The sequence below is a fragment of the Takifugu flavidus genome, chromosome 17, assembly GCF_003711565.1.
Source record: "Takifugu flavidus isolate HTHZ2018 chromosome 17, ASM371156v2, whole genome shotgun sequence".
Taxonomy (NCBI): Eukaryota; Metazoa; Chordata; class Actinopteri; order Tetraodontiformes; family Tetraodontidae; genus Takifugu; species Takifugu flavidus.
In genome coordinates, this window is record NC_079536.1 from 12,497,737 (window position 1) to 12,517,135 (window position 19,399).

The following is a 19,399-nucleotide window of genomic DNA, read 5'->3' on the forward strand; positions in this document are numbered from 1 at the left end:
GGGAACAAGCGTGCCGGCGGCCAGGAACTGCCACTGATTTGGCAGGTTTCACGTCAAAGAGCCCAAAATACTCCTGTGACACAGCTGGATATGGGCAGGGGGCGGAGCCAAGAGAGAAGGCGACGCCACGCCTGGTGGGGGCTGGCAGGAGGCTCTGAGGTCACCTGGTTATTGTGTGTGTGTGGGGGAGCCTTTCCTAATGAGAGCCGACTCCGTGGCGTTAGGAGTGCCCAGAAGGAGAACCTCCCCTCTTCCTCTAGTCTTAACCGCTCTTCCTGTTCGTGGCAGCGCCGCTGACTCCAGTCACTTTTCATCCTCTTTTTAGACACGTGCACAATAAAGCAAAGAAAACTCTCCCGGCCCCACTCAGCGCTGATGTTCCAAGCAAGCGGAGGTGCAGGGGCGAGACTCCTAACGAGTTCCCACCAAAGAAGCCGGGCGGCGCGCCCCGCTAGGATGGTCTCTTCAAAGGCCCACAGACGCTGCTGAGACCAGACCCTCGGTGGGGCATTAATAGGAGCAGCACTTGAAACGAGCCTTTCAAACAGCAGAACCACACAGGCGAGTCAGATCAGACGGAAGAGAAAGTTCGTTAGACGCCTTCACAACTTGGCCTTGATGACAAATTGTCCTCGCTTGCAAGAAAACACGTCCAGGCGGAAACACAGAGGCTCCAAATGAAATGGGACGTCTATTTGTCTGAAACTGTCCTGCTGGTGTTCTAAAGGAGCCATCGCCCCCGTTCCCCCAGCACCAGCGCACCAGTGGGCCCTGCTGGTTCCTCACGCCTCATCTCACCGATGGGCCCTGTCCAGGTTGCGTGGGCGTGTCTCTTGTCCTCATGGACAGAGGTCTGTCCGTCCGTCCACTCAGAGAAGATGCCATTTCATCTGCTGAAGCTCCTAAAGCTCCAAGTGTTTCAGCTCAACAGTGATGACCCGATCTCCTGAAAGAGGACGAGCTCCCATGAAAGACTCGTGTCAAAGACCGAGCTAGACGCCAGTCATGGAATTGTTCGGCCAAAGAAGGGATCGGCTGTGACGAGCTGATATTTACCGAGTCATTACGTCCTCAATGGCTGAAACTTGTTTTAAAGTGAGGAAATGATAAATGATAAAACCTGAAACTGCAGCTGGCCGATAACAACAGAGGGAAAAATGACAAATCCAGGGAAATCCTTTCATTTGATGCGAGAGCTGCAATTAAATCATGTCCCATGATCCAGCCAGCCATGTTAAATAATGAGCGTAATTATCAGACAGCTATGACTTCTTCAGAATAATAACAACGTAAGGTGTCATCTGGCTCCTGCATTATTCAGACGCTCAGGTGCTTCTGCTGCCTCAACCTGGGGGGGGGGCAGTGGGGGGGGGGGGGGGGGAGGGGGGGAGGGGGAGAGAGAGAGGGCCAGAGGTGCTTCTGCTGCCTGAACCCATCTGATTAGGATTGAGGAGAGATGGACGTTCATCGAGATTAAGACTGCAAGATGATCAGATATCGATACCTGGGGGGGGGGGGGGGGGGGGGGAGGGGGGGAGGGGGAGAGGGAGGGAGCCAGAGGTGCTTCACATGAAGGCTCCTCAACAATTGCTCTGGGATTTGGAGTCCAACCTTTCACTTTAGCTCCAGTGGAGCAGAACCAGCCGAGGAGGCCGCGCTGCTGCGCTGCTTCACGGAGAGGCTGTGCTGCTGCGCTGCTTCACGGAGAGGCTGCGCTGCTTCACAGAGAGGATGTGCTGCTGCGCTGCTTCACGGAGAGGCCGCGCTGCTGCGTGCTTCACGGAGAGGCTGCGCTGCTGCGCTGCTTCACGGAGAGGCTGCGCTGCTTCACGGAGAGAGGCCGCGCTGCTGCGCTGCTTCACGGAGAGGCCGCGCTGCTGCGCTGCTTCACGGAGAGGCCGCGCTGCTGCGCCGCTTCACGGAGAGGCTGCGCTGCTTCACGGAGAGGCCGCGCTGCTTCACGGAGAGGCCGCGCTGCTTCACGGAGAGGCCGCGCTGCTTCACGGAGAGAGGCCGCGCTGCTGCGCCGCTTCACGGAGAGGCCGCGCTGCTGCGCTGCTTCACGGAGAGAGGCCGCGCTGCTTCACGGAGAGGCGCGCTGCTGCGCTGCTTCACGGAGAGGCGCGCTGCTTCACGGAGAGGCCGCGCTGCTTCACAGAGAGGCTGCGCTGCTTCACGGAGAGGCCGCGCTGCTTCATGGAGAGGCTGCGCTGCTTCACGGAGAGGCTGCGCTGCTTCACGGAGAGGCTGCGCTGCTGCGCTGCTTCACAGAAAGGCTGTGCTGCTGCGCTGCTCTGATTCTATCAGCACAGGCCTCTTTAAGCTGATAAAAAGTTGGGGGGGGCTTTGCAATGAATCAGCTTTGAAGTGGAACAGCGACTTGAGAAGGTAATGAAATAGTTATCAGCAAATTTGCCAAAGTTAAAAGAGAGCAGTGGAAGCACATGAGGGGGAAGAGCTCTTAGATGTCACAGTCCTTTAAACTGATTGTGCTGAAACTGAGCTTGATTCTTCATGCAAGGATGAACTCCTCCGATAAAGTCCGTCAGGCTTCTATCGCCTCGTTAAACGTGCACGGGCCCGATATCTGCATTCATCACTGCAGGGACTCCTTCAGCCCGCTATCATAAGGGGTGATCCTTTACGGCCCCCCGGCATAAATCCTGCCGCCGCCCATCAGCCTGACGCGGGCCTGTCTGTGGAGTCCAATTACACCGTGCTGCTCCGGAACGGACGGCGCTTCCATACGGAGACTAATTCCTGAAAGGTTTCATGGGCCCACATTAGTGTCTTCATCAATTCACTGAAGGGATCTGCTGCGAGCAGCCTGAGCTGCTGTTGACGCTGGCGCTGCCACGCCACTCCTGTTCTCTGTTCTCGCCAGCGGCGCAGCGGCATAGCAGCAGCGGCACAGCAGCACAGCAGCAGCAGCAGCAGCACAGCAGCACAGCGGCAGCAGCACAGCGGCAGCAGCACAGCGGCAGCAGCACAGCAGCGGTAGCAGTAGTAGCAGAGCGTCCACAGCGGCGGTAGCAGTAGTAGCAGAGCATCACAGCGGTAGAGCAGTGTAGCAGAGCATCACAGCGGCAGAGCAGTAGTAGCACAGCAGCACAGCAGCAGAGCAGCAGCAGCAGAGCAGCAGCAGCAGCACAGCTGCAGCACCAGAGCAGCAGCAGCAACAGAGCAGCACAGCAGCAGCACCAGAGCAGCAGCAGCAGCACCAGAGCAGCAGCACAGCAGCAACAGGAGGAGCTGCTGTTTCCTGCTCTGCTGCAGCATTGTCATGTTTGATGTGCTGCTCTGCACCAGCAGCTCTCTGGTTGCTTGTTACTCACAGCAGCATGAAGGCCCCGTCTGTGAGGCGCTCTGCTCATTCTTCTGGTCCAACTAACCCTGCCTGTTTTATTCCTTATCTGCTCTGCTGATGATGATCTGGGACGTGTCACGTTGAGCAGAGCGGCGTCCGATCTAAGCTCCTTTACTCTGTCTTCTTAAGTTCTGTTCCTGAGTCAGGATCATTTCTGTAGGGATAACCAACCGAGGCTAAAACGGTGCACAGATGCTAAAGGATGAGCCGCTCACATGTTCGAAAACCTGGATGAATATTACCCAGAATGCCACTGGCCTAATCACTGGCCACAGCGTGCTGCTCTGAATGCTGCTCTGAATCTCTGATGGCTTCAGTCTGAGGTGACCGACGCTGCCTGGAACCTCCTGACCACACCGCTGAGGACCCTTTCCACAGGTGGGGGCTCACCAGTTGAACGCTGACTGGTTTAATAGAGGCCAGAACCCCGAAGAGCAGCCTGATCCATGGTTTGGAGCTAATGTGGAGGCAGAGCAGCACACATGCAGCTGCACTCCTTGTGATTGATACGTTCATCCGCAGAGCAGATTTTAGTGATCCTCGTTGACTGACAGCCTGAAATGACTTTCTTTACTCACCCAAAGTGCTTTTCTGTCTGCTTCCACCTGAGAGTATTGGAGCAGTCTCACACACACACACACACACACGCACGCACACACACACACACACACACACACACACGCACACACACACACATGCACACATGCACACGCACGCACACACACACATGCACACACGCACACACGCACACACACACAGTCTGTGATCACACAGAGTGTCATTTAGCCTGATGCTCAGCAGCACTGTTATTCCAGCTATATGTTTTTACTGGAGCTATTTCCTCCCATACATCCCAGTGGTACATCCCAGCCCCTCTCCCCCTGCTGGCTTTGTCCCTCAGCTTTGTCCCTCAGCTTTGTCCCTCAGCTTTGTCCCTCAGTTTTGTCCCTCAGCTTTGCCCTCAGCTTTGCCCTCAGCTTTGTCCCTCAGCTTTGTCCCTCAGCTTTGTCCCTCAGCTTTGTCCTCAGCTTTGCCCTCAGCTTTGTCCCTCAGCTTTGTCCCTCAGCTTTGTCCCTCAGCTTTGCCCTCAGCTTTGTCCCTCAGCTTTGTCCCTCAGCTTTGTCCCTCAGTTTTGTCCCTCAGCTTTGCCTCAGCTTTGTCCCTCAGCTTTGTCCCTCAGCTTTGTCCCTCAGTTTTGTCCCTCAGCTTTGTCCCTCAGCTTTGTCCCTCAGCTTTGCCCTCAGCTTTGCCCTCAGCTTTGTCCCTCAGCTTTGCCCTCAGCTTTGCCCTCAGCTTTGCCCTCAGCTTGTCCCTCAGCTTTGCCCTCAGCTTTGCCCTCAGCTTTGTCCCTCAGCTTTGCCCTCAGCTTTGTCCCTCAGCTTTGCCCTCAGCTTTGTCCCTCAGCTTTGTCCCTCAGCTTTGTCCCTCAGCTTTGCCCTCAGCTTTGTCCCTCAGCTTTGCCCTCAGCTTTGTCCCTCAGCTTTGTCCCTCAGCTTTGCCCTCAGCTTTGTCCCTCAGCTTTGTCCCTCAGCTTTGCCCTCAGCTTTGTCCCTCAGCTTTGTCCCTCAGTTTTGTCCCTCAGCTTTGTCCCTCAGCTTTGTCCCTCAGGTTTGTCCCTCAGCTTGCCCTCAGCTTTGCCCTCAGCTTTGTCCCTCAGCTTTGTCCCTCAGCTTTGTCCCTCAGCTTTGTCCCTCAGTTTTGTCCCTCAGCTTTGTCCCTCAGCTTTGTCCCTCAGGTTTGTCCCTCAGCTTTGCCCTCAGCTTTGTCCCTCAGCTTTGCCCTCAGCTTTGTCCCTCAGCTTTGCCCTCAGCTTTGCCCTCAGCTTTGCCCTCAGCTTTGTCCCTCAGCTTTGTCCCTCAGCTTTGTCCCTCAGGTTTGTCCCTCAGCTTTGCCCTCAGCTTTGCCCTCAGCTTGTCCCTCAGCTTTGTCCCTCAGCTTGTCCCTCAGTTTTGTCCCTCAGCTTTGTCCCTCAGCTTTGTCCCTCAGGTTTGTCCCTCAGCTTTGCCCTCAGCTTTGTCCCTCAGCTTTGCCCTCAGCTTTGTCCCTCAGCTTTGCCCTCAGCTTTGCCCTCAGCTTTGCCCTCAGCTTTGTCCCCGTGCTCACGAGCAGGACGACTGTCTCATTTCCGATGTGGCGTCTCCTCTGCTCGTCCTGCCTCCCTGAAGCATTCCGCCTGTGTCATTTCAGGCCCTGAGCCTCCGTTTCATCACCTCAAGTGGACGATGGAAAACTGTCTGATTGTCAGCCCAGCTGTTGCTGCAGCGTGCCCCCCCAAACACACACACACACACACACACACACACACACACACACACACACACACACACACACACACACACACACACACATACACACACTCACACACACACACACTCCTCCGACACTCTGGGCACTGTTTCATTGTCCCAGACAGAGTGGTGACATGAAAGGGCTGAGAACGCTAATCAAAAGGAAAATGGGATCATTTAGGACTGAAGTGTGTATTTAAATTAGTTTAACAGGGAGAAGAAAAGAAAGAGGAAGGGGGGGGGGGGAAGGAGGAGGGGGAGGAGGGGGAGGAGGGGGGAGGGGGGGAGGGGGAGGAGGAGGGGGAGGAGGGGGAGGGGGAGGAGGACAAGGATGAGGAGGAGGGGGAGGAGGAGATCATCAGCTCCCTGGAGGAGAGAAGAATCAGCATGATGATGAACGCCACGGACAGCCTGGGCTCCCTCACCTGACCCTGACCTTGATGGTGTCAGGGTCAGGTGACCCCTCCATCCATCCATCCTGCACCCATCCATCCTGGACCCCTCCATCCATCCATCCTGCACCCATCCATCCTGCACCCATCCATCCATCCATCCTGCACCCATCCATCCATCCATCCATCCATCCATCCATCCATCCTGCACCATCCATCCATCCACCCACCCACCCATCCATCCATCCTCCATCCATCCATCCACCCACCCACCCATCCATCCATCCATCCACCCATCCATCCATCCATCCATCCATCCATCCTGCACCCACCCATCATCCATCCATCCATCCACCCACCCACCCACCATCCATCCATCCATCCACCCATCCATCCATCCATCCATCCATCCATCTATCCTGCACCCATCCATCCATCCATCCATCCATCCTGCACCCATCCATCCATCCATCCATCCATCCATCCATCCATCCATCCATCTATCCATCCATCCTGCACCCATCCATCCATCCATCCATCATCCATCCATCATCCATCCATCCATCCATCCTGCCTCCATCCATCATCCATCCATCCATCCATCATCCACCCATCCATCCATCCTGCACCCACCCATCCATCCCTCCCTCCCACCCATCCATCCCTCCCTCCCTCCCTCCCTCCATACTCATGGTTCTATATTGTATGCAGCCGTTGCTGCTGTGATCCATCAGATCCTGTGATCTCTGTCTGATCCAGCACCACGGATCCAACGGTGCATGTTTGAGGTGACCGACTGACCCTCGGCTGACCTTCACTTTCATTCGCTCGTGACCTTTTCAGTTTGCCCATTTGATGATTGGCCCTAATCAGCATAAAGGTTCCATAAAGGTTCCATAACGGCTCCATAACGGCTCCTACACCTGGCCAGAAGCTTGGTGCCTCTTAGATCGTGTGAGTGGCCCCAGAGTGGTGCTTCACCAGGAACGAGGACCATCGCTCTCGGAACGTTCTCCCAAATCTGGAGCCACTCCAACAACAGCCGCTCTGATCCTCCCCCAGCGCCGCACATGTGGGTCGTCTGTGTGAGCGAGCCTGGTGGTGAGGAGGAGAGCGGGCGCCGTCGCTGCCGCAATCGTTCGTTTAGCTCAATAAAAGAATCGGCAGAGGCGCAATTGTGTGTGTGTGAGTTATTTTGCCTAAACAATCAGCATAATTGTTGGGAGGTGGGCCCGATCGATGAGGGGATTATTGGCGCTGACAGCACGTGAGCACATATCAGGGTGTAATCAGCGTGTTCCGCTGCAGCAACACATCACATTTAATATTCTCACACTACAACTCAGCCTGGAGCAATTAAAGGCAGGATCAATGTTCCTGTGTCAAAACAGTGTGGCAGCTCTATTATCCCTGGATATAGGAGCCTATTGAGTCCCACTTCTCCTTAGTCTCTCTGGCTGGTGCGGCGGCACGTTTAGCGTTTGGCCCATCTGTCTGTGGCTGTCTGCTGATCCGCAGGCGTGCCTCCACACACCTGCGGCACCAGCACCTCCACTCCCCCCTCCTCGCATCACCTGCCTCTCCGCGTTCTGTCAGCATCGCTCGCTCAGCTCGGCCGCATCAACGTCAGCGGCGCATCAGCGCTGGCAGCACCTTCATCTCATCTCACTCCTTTAATGTGCTCCGCTGCTTTAAACTCCTCTAAGGAGCCGCAGGTGAAAATGAGCTTCCCCGCATTGGTTCATTTTGACATTCCTGGGACGCTGCAGCTGAGATGATCGCCCATACATCTCTCCATGGGACCTTTTTCCAAGCTGATCCACCACAGGATGTCAGGAGTGGCTTTAATAGGGGTTGGAGGTGATCTGGGTCGAGTCCTCAAGTCTAGCAGAGGCTGTCCGGCTCGACCCACCTTGGGCGTAGAACCGTCAGCAGGTTTCAGCTCCTGAGGACACCTCAAGAGCTCATGGAGATCAGAGAAAAAAGAAAAGAGACAGCTCTTCATCATGAGAGGAGCTGCTGGAGGGTTTTTAGGAGACCGGTAGAATGAGGCTGTAATACAGGTGATGCACATGTTGTTGTTGTCACGGTGAAGAACCCAATGAAAGCTTCTGCAGTCATCAGTCAACCCTGACTGGGCTCTCCTCAGGAAAGAGCTGCTCTGCCTGGAGGAACCCTGCAAGAGCCTGCATGTATTATGAGAACTACAGGCGTCCCCAGAGCTGCAGCCTTTGGCCAAACACGGACACTTTGGTTCAGCATCGGCATGAGAAGCAGCAACTGCACTCCTCCTGATTCATCTTCTCCACGCCTCCATGATCAGGATTCGCTCAGCAGCTGTATGAAGGAGATGATGCTGACTTCTACACACAGGACCAGTGTTGAAGCCCAGCAGCAGCGCAGGCGGCAGCTCCTGTCTCCTCACACAACCTCCCTCCTCAGAGGTTTGCATCAACCTTTAACGCTGACTTAAACCACCTTGATGTCTCCGCTTCCACCGGCCTCACGTGTGCGTTGTTGCCCCGTCTGATGGTTCTGTAACGTGGCAGAAGCCAAATTTATTCTGTGGCATTTTGAGGGAACGTCACAACATCTCACTGGTGGACGACATGAGCAGCTTGAAATTTCATTTAATTTCATTGTTTCGTACATGTTGATCACCTGTGTTGATAGCACACATCCAGCCAGGCCTCAGGAGGTGAGGAAGCTTCTGCTGGGCCGAAGAGCCTCCTCTAATCAACATCAGCTTCTTCTCTTTAAAGGCCACAAGCTCTTCTCTTATCTGTGTCCCACTGAGAACATCTCCAGATATCAACTCAGTAAGGAAGGAGGAAGAAGGGAGCAAGCAACCTGTTTTTCAAAGAACAAGGAGCCCGATGTGCTCTTAAAGTGTCTCTTGGTCCTGAACCCTCTGGTTCCTGACAGAGGTCACGACCTGGGGCATTTCAGCCAATCACAACAGGGTTTTCTCTCCACGTGAGAACGAGGTTGTTGAACGACCAAAGAGGGAAGGACGCATATTTAGGTCCAGAAATGCTCTTAGTTAAAGAAGGGCAGTGAAGCTCTTCAGGAAATCAATCATGATGGCCCATAAAGAGAGCTGCGTTTAATGGGCGCTGCCAGAGTGAAGCATCATGGACGACGAGTCCGGAGGGACCTAACAAATCATCAGTGAGCACCTGACGGAACCCTGGGAGATCTACTGCAGCACCTCCTCCACCCTGACCCCCAACCACGGCCAAACGGGCCATCTCTACAGGACAGGCTCCTGCATCTGTGTCTGCATCTGTGTCTGCATCTGTGTCTGCATCTGTGTCTGCATCTGTGCATCTGTGTCTGCATCTGTGTCTGCATCTGTGTCTGCATCTGTGTCTGCATCTGTGTCTGTATCTGTGCATCTGTGCATCTGTGTCTCTGCATCTGTGTCTGTATCTGTGTCTGTATCTGTGCATCAGTGTCTGCATCTGTGTCTGTATCTGTGCATCTGTGTCTGCATCTGTGTCTGTATCTGTGCATCTGTGCATCTGTGTCTGCATCTGTGTCTGTATCTGTGCATCTGTGCATCTGTGTCTGCATCTCTGTCTGTATCTGTGCATCTATGCATCTGTGTCTGCATCTCTGTCTGTATCTGTGCATCTGTGTCTGCATCTGTATCTGTGCATCTGTGTCTGCATCAGTGTCTGTATCTGTGCATCTGTGTCTGTATCTGTGTCTGCATCTGTGCATCTGTGCATCTGCATCTGTGTCTGTATCTGTGTCTGTATCTGCGCATCTGTGTCTGCATCTGTGTCTGCATCTGTGTCTGCATCTGTGTCTGCATCTGTGCATCTGTGTCTGTATCTGTGCATCTGTGTCTGTATCTGTGCAGCTGTGTCTGTATCTGTGTCTGTATCTGTGCATCTGTGTCTGCATCTGTGTCTGCATCTGTGTCTGTATCTGTGCATCTGTCCATCTGTGTCTGCATCTGAGTCTGCATCTGTGTCTGCATCTGTGCATCTGTGTCTGCATCTGTGTCTGTATCTGTGCATCTGTGTCTGTATCTGCATCTGTATCTGCGTCTGCATCTGTGTCTGTATCTGTGCATCTGTGTCTGTATCTGTGTCTGCATCTGTGCATCTGTGTCTGTATCTGTGCATCTGTGTCTGTATCTGTGCATCTGTGTCTGCATCTGTGTCTGTATCTGTGTCTGCATCTGTGCATCTGTATCTGTGCATCTGTGTCTGTATCTGTGCATCTGTGTCTGCATCTGTGCATCTGTGTCTGTATCTGTGCATCTGTGTCTGCATCTGTGCATCTGTGTCTGTATCTGTGCATCTGTGTCTGCATCTGTGCATCTGTGTCTGTATCTGTGCATCTGTGTCTGCATCTGTGTCTGTATCTGTGCGTCTGTGTCTGCATCTGCGTCTGTATCTGCATCTGTGCCTGTATCTGCGTCTGTATCTCTGCGTCTGCATCTGTGTCTGTATCTGTGCATCTGTGTCTGTATCTGTGCATCTGTGTCTGCATCTGTATCTGCGCCTGTATCTGCGTATGTATCTGCATCTGCGTATGTATCTGCATCTGTATCTGCATCTGTATCTGCGTCTGTATCTGCGTCTGTATCTGCGTCTGTATCTGCGTCTGTATCTGCATCTGTATCTGTATCTGCGTCTGTATCTGTGTCTGCGTCTGTATCTGCGTCTGTATCTGTGTCTCCATCTGTTTCTTCTGCATCTGTATCTGTGTCTGCATCTGTGTCTGCATCTGTGTCTGTTTCTGCATCTGTATCTGTGTCTGCGTCTGTATCTGTGTCTGTATCTGTGTCTGCATCTGTGTCTGTATCTGTTTCTGCATCTGTATCTGTGTCTGCATCTGTATCTGCGTCTGCATCTGCGTCTGTATCTGTGTCTGCATCTGTATCTGCGTCTGTATCTGCATCTGTATCTGCGTCTGTATCTGCATCTGTATCTGCATCTGTATCTGCATCTGTATCTGCGTCTGTATCTGTATCTGTGTCTGCGTCAGTATCTGCGTCTGCATCTGTATCTGTGTCTGTATCTGCATCTGTATCTGCATCTGTATCTGCGTCTGTATCTGCATCTGCATCTGTATCTGCGTCTGCGTCTGTATCTGCATCTGTATCTGGAACTGTATCTGCGTCTGTATCTGCATCTGTATCTGCGTCTGCATCTGTATCTGCATCTGCATCTGTATCTCTGCGTTTGCATCTGTATCTGCGTCTGCATCTGCATCTGCATCTGTATCTGCGTCTGTATCTGCATCTGTATCTGCGTCTGCGTCTGCGTCTGCATCTGTATCTGCATCTGCATCTGTATCTGCGTCTGTATCTGCGTCTGTATCTGCATCTGCATCTGTGTCTGCATCTGTATCTGCATCTGCATCTGTGTCTGCATCTGCATCTGTATCTGCGTCTGTATCTGCATCTGCATCTGCATCTGTATCTGTGTCTGCATCTGCATCTATATCTGTGTCTGCATCTGCGTCTGTATCTGCATCTGTATCTGCGTCTGTATCTGCGTCTGTATCTGCATCTACATCTGTATCTGCGTCTGTCTCTCTGCGTCTGTATCTGTGTCTGTATCTGCATCTGTATCTGTGTCTGCATCTGCATCTGCATCTGCGTCTGTATCTGCATCTGCGTCTGCATCTGCATCTGCGTCTGTATATGTGTCTGCATCTGCGTCTGTATCTGCATCTGTATCTGCATCTGTATCTGTGTCTGCATCTGTATCTGTATCTGCGTCTGTCTCTGCGTCTGCGTTTGTATCTGCGTCTGCATCTGCGTCTGTATCTGTATTCTGCGTCTGTATCTGCATCTGTATCTGTATCTGCGTCTGTATCTGCATCTGTATCTGTATCTGCGTCTGTATCTGCGTCTGTATCTGTGTCTCCATATTCAGGTCCTGTCCCTCCCTCCATCACCCCCCCTCCCTCCTTGTTTCCATAGCGCTGGTTAAAGGTCCTGCAGCCCCCCCCCCCCCCCCCCCCACCCCCCCCCCACCCCCCCCCCCCCCCCCCCCCCCCCCCCCCCAGGACGCTGCTTTAGTACATTAGTGTTATTTGGACTTCACTAGTTCCATTTTCCGCCTGTTTAATCATCCAGTCAACCTGAAGCTGGCTGGGTTTGAAGCTTTGGCAGCCTGTTCGCCACATCAGGACCAATGTGTGCAAATGAAATCCACGTTAAGGTTTAAACATTATTAAAAAAATCACAGACTTTTGTTATTAAAAATAATAATTCTTAACATCTACTTTAGTCAGTTTACTGAAGAAAAAAGAATGTTTTGATCTTGTGATCTAATCTGAGTAATAATGTCTGTTCCTGTCCTGGCAGGGAGACACGTCCAGTAGGTCCAGAACGCTTCCTTCAGAGGACAGGTTCCTCACAGGTTCCTCGCAGGTTCCTCGCAGGTTCCTCACAGGTTCCTCACAGGTTCCTCACAGGTTCCTCGCAGGTTCCTCGCAGGTTCCTCACAGGTTCCTCACAGGTTCCTCACAGGTTCAGCCAGGTCTGTGCTCCCTGAGGGGGGGGACAGGCCGAACCGGGATCTCTGGACGGCCCAGAATACGGGCGCCAGCGAACGTGGGCCGCTCTCTGACATTTCCAACAATGGCGGCGGATTCCAGCCCGGCTGACATCAAAGGCTTCGTCTCCATCCATTTGCAGGGGCTCTGATTCAATTTGAATTGTGCGTCTGCGAGTGTGACAACGGCTTTGTGACGGCGAATGGATTGGGTTTCTCCTGGTGTGACGGGGGGGTCAGGAAGAACTCTGGCGGGGACGGAGCCGTGATTGAATTATCTGAGGCAGATATGGGACCCAGCCCCCCCACGCCCAGGGGCAGTTAGCTGCTCGAAGCCCACGACCTGCTGGCGTGCACGACCTGCTGGCGTGCACGACCTGCTCCACCGCTCGTGCACGACCTGCTCCACCGCTCGTGCACGCCAGCTGTGCTCAGAGCCAACAGTTGTGTCAGAGTTGATCAGATCAGGACAAGAGGGCGCAGGTTCCCGTCCCATCACCAGAGAAAAAGGTTCCTGGACGTGAGGGTTCCCCTCCTGGTCCAGCTGAAGATCCAGACCAACAGAGAGTCAGACCACAACGACTGACCCATTTAATCTGCTTCTAAAACGACCAAATGGACCCAAATAACATGAGAACAATGTGAGAGAGGGAGGAGCCAAACACAAGGTTCTGGTTCTGGAGAGAACTGGACCCTCCGTCCGGAGGGTGACAGTTTCAGTGACCCTTGACCACAACATTCCGATTGGCCAAACCTGTCATATATTGCCGTGGCAACCTGCTGGGCCCTCTGACCCCCCGCAGCCTCCTGGGTAAAACTGGAGATATATACTTCCCATCGCCTCCGCAGCGCCCCCCACAGGCCGACACGCGCCACTGCAGCCGCTACGGGCTGAATCTGATATTTGGGGGGAATATTAGCGTCAGTTTAATCCTGTTTTCAATGTTACTCCAATGTCAGATGAGCGATAAACGCCATCAGCTGATTCCTATTCTGCGGAGGTCCCAGTCAACCTTAACACCTCCATCATTACCAGCCCGCTTTAATCTGCCGCTGCTATCAAGCCCCGAGGACGGAGCGTCTCCCTAATCCATGTTTAATTTCCTGTCCCCCTGTGATGTATGTAAGTCCTTTTTGTGCCGTTGCTGCTCATTATCTGCTGCGGGTGAACGCACCAGGATCACGGCGGGCTAAGCTAGGAGCGCTGTGGGGAGCGAGAGGGCCACGTGCACGAGCGTGTCCGCGTTTACCGGCTAAAGGCGGCGATGCTGCTGCGCCTGCTGTCCGTTTTCCTCTGGGTTTAATGGGCGACGTCGGGGGATCCAGCGGCGTCTGACACATCCCCGTGCACCTAACAGCAGCCAACAACTAAATTAGCTTTACCTACTCAAAAAGAGCGCACGCGCTGGGATGGCATGATTGGTGGTGCACGTGCAGCATGTTCGCCCGATGCTGACGTTTGTGCCGAGATGTTTGAGTTGCTCTCGGGAGGAATAGAAGGCGTTAGCCGACTCGCCGTTTCCTCCTTCCCGTGGTGGACGAGGAGCCGCGGTGCCGCCTGGCCGGCGCTCACGCTCACGCTCACGCTCACGCTCCGCAGACACGCCGGGGACTCGCGTGGCGATTGCTCTCTGCACGCATGCATGGAGGCGGCCCACATATTTCCCCAGAGGTGTCCCGCGTCCGTGTTGCATCACACCTCCCATATGTCTCTTCCATCTGCCCGTCTTTCCACCCCTCTCCTCATCCCTCCATCATCCCAGTCCGGACATGTGGGGTTTGATGTGCACATCAAACCCCACATTTAGCTTAAGGATGACTTTAATTAGCTTGATTAGCTCGGAGTGTCACTCGCCTCCCAAATCAAAGCATGACAGAAGCGGCACGCGGCCACGGCGGGGCAGAGTCAGGGGGCGGGGGCAGATCCTGCAGGGCCACTCCTCTATTAACAGTCAGGTCAAGTCGAAGCCGCCAGCAGGCGTGTAGCACCTGTGTTCGGGTCAGTTAGCCCATGTCAGGATCCCTGAGCAGCGGAGAGGCAGCTAAACGTTGAGCTCCGCTCTCCTAAAACACTTCACCAGGCTGCCGTGCTGCTCCGCACCCTCGTTAGTGGCGGTTCAACACACAACGGTGAGGGAGTTCTGGGTCCACCTCCTCTCTCAGCTCCAGGTCTCATGGATATTTATGAGTGTGACAGGAGCAGGTTATGGTCTTGGGCCGGTTCCTCTCCTAGATTTGTGCTTCCAGGCGGTCCATGCGAGGGCAGCCGGGAATTCTTTCTGTCTGAAAACAGCCGTTAAAAGGAAACCGTGCCTGTGACCTTCAAATTTCAGAAGCTGTTAAATTCATGCTCTGTGACATCCCTGTCAGACCATCCAGGCCTTCGGAAGAGGAAAGCAGACTGGGCGTGTGAATCGGATTTATCAGCGCGGAGCCGCATCACATCCTCTGTCAACATGTGTAAAAGTGAGTGACAGACAGCCGCCATGAGACAGGAAGTGCCCTCCAACCAGACTCTGACCAGCGCTTCAATAATGGATGGCAGCGGCGCAGCGTCCCCTTTCTAATCTGTTGAGCGCAGGCACAAGAGCGGAGCAGCCTGATTTCTTCCTGCTCCGGACTGTATTAGTCAGATCATTAGCACTGTGTTTGACAGGCATCAGTCAGCAGCAGGAGTAGCAGCAGCATTTGTAGCAGCAGCAGCATTAGCAGTAGCAGCAGCAGCAGCATTATTAGCAGCAGCAGCATTAGCAGTAGCAGCAGCATTATTAGCAGTAGTAGCAGCAGCATTATTATTATTAGCAGCAGCAGAGCAGCACCAGAACAGCAGCATTATTAGCAGCAGCAGCAGCAGCATTATTAGTAGCAGCAGCAGCATTATTAGTAGCAGCAGCAGCATTATTATTATTAGCAGCAGCAGAGCAGCACCAGAACAGCAGCATTATTAGCAGCAGCAGCAGCATTATTAGTAGCAGCAGCAGCATTATTAGCAGTAGCAGTAGCAGCAGCAGAGCAGCAGCAGAGCAGCAGCAGAGCAGCAGCAGAGCAGCAGCAGCAATATTAGCAGCAGCCACAGCATTATTAGCCGTAGCAGCAGCAGCAGCAGCAGCCGCAGCATTATTAGCCGTAGCAGCAGCAGAGCAGCAGAGCAGCAGCAGCAGCAGAGCAGCAGCAGCAGAGCAGCACCAGAACAGCAGCATTATTAGCAGCAGCAGCAGCATTATTAGTAGCAGCAGCAGCATTATTAGTAGCAGCAGCAGCATTAGTAGCAGTAGCAGTAGCAGCAGCAGCAGCCGCAGCATTATTAGCCGTAGCAGCAGCAGAGCAGCAGCAGCAGAGCAGCAGAGCAGCAGCAGCATTATTAGCAGTAGCAGCAGCAGCAATATTAGCAGCAGCCGCAGCATTATTAGCCATAGCAGCAGCAGAGCAGCAGCAGCAGCAGCAGCAGAGCAGCAGCAGAGCAGCAGCAGAGCAGCAGCAGCAGAGCAGCACCAGAACAGCTGATGCCACCGTCTCCTCTCTGGCTCTTGGAAGGCGGCTCCTCCCCAGATGAAGCCGAGCTCCTCACAGCCCAGTTAGTCACAACATGACGGGGAAACTCAGCTGCAGCCAGTTTCTGCTGGCCTGACCTCAAATATGAGACAGTTGTGAATAATGGATCCTTCACGTGCACAGTCAGCACAGGCAGGCGCACGTACATGCACCATCCATCAGAGCAGCTTCTCCACCTGTCAGAACCCTTAAAATGTTCCTGTCGCCGTTCAGAAAGTTGCTTCACTCAACTTTCTGACAGGAGGAGGAGGGCAGGAGGCTGTTACCCCCCCCCCACACACACACACACACACACGCACACACACACACACACACACACACACACACACACACACACACCACACACACACACACACACACTCCTCACATCTATGTGGCTCCTGCTACAGCAGCTGATGAGGGGCGGCTCTATATGGAGGCTGTTGGTGGTGTTATCTTAGCATCTCCTGGGAGGAGCTGCATCTCCTGGGAGGAGCTGGCCTCACCTCACCTGAACTGCTCCTCCTCCCAGGAGGTGCAGCTCCATCTCACATGCTCCTCCTCCCAGGAGCTGCTCCTCCTCCCAGGATCTGCTCCTCCTCCCAGAGCAGGTGCAGCTCCATCTCACATGCTCCTCCTCCAGGAGCTGCTCCTCCTCCCAGGAGCTGCTCCTCCTCCCAGAGCAGGTGCAGCTCCATCTCACATGCTCCTCCTCCCAGGAGCTGCTCCTCCTCCCAGGAGCTGCTCCTCCTCCCAGAGCAGGTGGAGGCATCAATGCGCCGCCTCAGCGAGCAGCAGTGGAACAGATCCAAAGATCCGCTCGGCAGACAGAACCGGGCCCTCACATCCCAACCTAATCCCACTCCAAATAGAATTACCAGCGGACAGATTTACTCAATGAATTGATCTTTTGGGAAACAATGACGGCCAGATTAGCAGAAGGAAAAAAACAGATCAAACTCCGGGAAGATCCAAATCCGGCCGCTCCAACTGAGAGGGATTTAGGGTCAGAATGGGAAGAGCGACTCCCACACGCACACTCGCTCTTTTCTCTGGTTTAAAGCCCCCGTGCAGCCTGACAGGACAGCGCGTCTCCAACGGGACATCTTGACATCCCCACGAAGACATGAAACATTAAAATAGTGATAATCATCCATCATCAGACATCATTTATTCAGGAACCCAAATGCAACCAAGCTAGCATGAATATCAACGTCCTAAACAGGCTCCAAACCGCCACTGCAGCAGTTTGAGACCTGGACTCTTGTCTTACGGGTTCTGGAACAGAACAGGCTTGCTCCTGCTCCCATGTCCTGCCCTGTCCTGGGGGGGTGTTCCCAGTCCGACCATGAGTGCAGGAGCCAGCCCAGTAGCTTCATCCTATAGCCTCCCCTGACAGGACTGACAGGCTAATATCAGGAGCCGTTAGCCTGCCGGTCTGGGTGTAGCCGCCAGACTTTAGCGCTAGCAGCGGCTCTGCTTCCCCTCTGTGTCACGGGGGTGTTTACTTCCCTGCGTTGTGAGTGATTATGGACGGCCGCTGTGTCATTGGGAATCTTACAGCGGAATGTTTCGGACTGCCGGCTGAGCTTCAGCACACCAGTGCTTCCTTCCCCACAAAGCTGCTGACGGGATCAAGTCATCTCTCACCAATTCTACTGTTTAAATATTCCAAACGGCTATTTTGGGCCGGAGCAGAATTTTGTGTGGCTAACTGATATTTCCATTTTGCTCTTATAAGCATCTATTCTTATTTAATGTTTTAATGTTTAACTGCTGGAAAAAAGCCATCACATTCGATAGAAAATCTCTCCCAGCTTCCTGTGCATCATCAGGACCAGTTAGCTGGACATGTGCTAATTAGCACAGCAGACAGGGAAGAGTAGCGGCACATTTAAATGTGAGCCTGTGCAGCGAGGCTAGCATGAGCGCTACCGTATGGCCTAATTAATGACGAGCACTTGTAATCAACGTCACGCGGTCATCTCCAGCCAGACATGAGCGGGGGATGAGAAACGCCGTCGGAAAGGAAGAACTCCTCCAGCTCTGCCTCAAAATGCCGCCGCACGGCGATGAGGGACGCCGCTGATTCAGAAGATGTTTCACGCTTGTTGTTGTGGGAGCTAATTAAATCATCATTTGTTGTTTCCTGTAATTCGGCCTCTCAAGACGTGTTTTACGCAGCGCAGGTAATTAGCGGGACCGTTTCAGCCAAAACAACGCGGAGACATTAAAAGTTTACTTTTCCAAAGGCAGTCGCCACGTTCCCATCAGGCTCCGCCCAACCACTTCCTGCCTCGGTCCCACTGGAGCAGGAAGTGCACGTCGGTCCGACGTCTCCATCAGCTAAACGTGTGATCGTGATCCACAACCTGCACGCTGGCGAACGACCCCGGAGGGGAAGCATTTAGCAACGCCGCCGTTAGCATGTGCTAATGTTAGAGACGCTGCTCTGCTGCTACTACCAACCAGCTGGAAAGACTCACATCGCCCCCTAGTGTTGAGGAAGGAGGAAGCAGGAGGTGGGGGAGGAGGTGGGGGGAGGCGGGGGAGGAGGAGCAGAGGAGGAGGTGGGGATAGAGGAGCAGGAGGAGCAGTAAAAAGGGGATCAGGAGGAGAGAGAGGTGGAGTTAGGAGCATTTAGGAGAGGCGAGGAGGGGTACGAGAATTAGCAGAATGTAGCCTTTGTTTTATGAGGATCGCATTTATCATAGCTTTATTTCTCCTATTCTTTTTATTCTTTCTTCATCTCCAGTATACCTTAATTATTCATGTGTGACTATCTCTTCTCCTTCTTATTTCTTCTTCTACCTCAGATCCTAAGTGATATAGTAGGAGGCCATTTCCACCAAACCAGACCAAACGTTGACGCTGGTCTTTCTGTTCAGCTTCTTCGAGTCCACGAAAACACGATGAAAACGTGAAGCGCTGGTCAAAGATGGCGAGCGCAGACAGGCGGGCAAGTCCTGTCTGATGAGAACGTCGTTCCCAGCTCTCTCAATCATCATTTGTCCATTTGTTTTTTAAAGATCTAACGATGATAGCCCCCCCCTCTACATCCCACCATGCGTCTTCTTCACCGGGAGGAGTGGACTGGTCACACTGGGCCGGATCAAACGGGCCGGATTCCTAAAGTGGTCCCACCCAGTTCAAAATCTGAGTGTTGGAAATGAAGCTTGGTGAAACTGAGAGTGCACACACACACACACACCACACCCCACCACACACACACCACACACACACACCAGAGATAAGACCACATGAAGCCTTCATCCAAAGGCCACTTTCGGCCCACCA

General features: G+C 53.5%; 1 protein-coding gene across 1 annotated transcript in view; it reads right to left on the minus strand.

The window, feature by feature from the left end:
* vstm2a (V-set and transmembrane domain containing 2A) overlaps window positions 1–19,399 on the minus strand; it is a 43,949-nt gene that overhangs the window by 23,220 nt on the left and 1,330 nt on the right. The window lies entirely within an intron of this gene.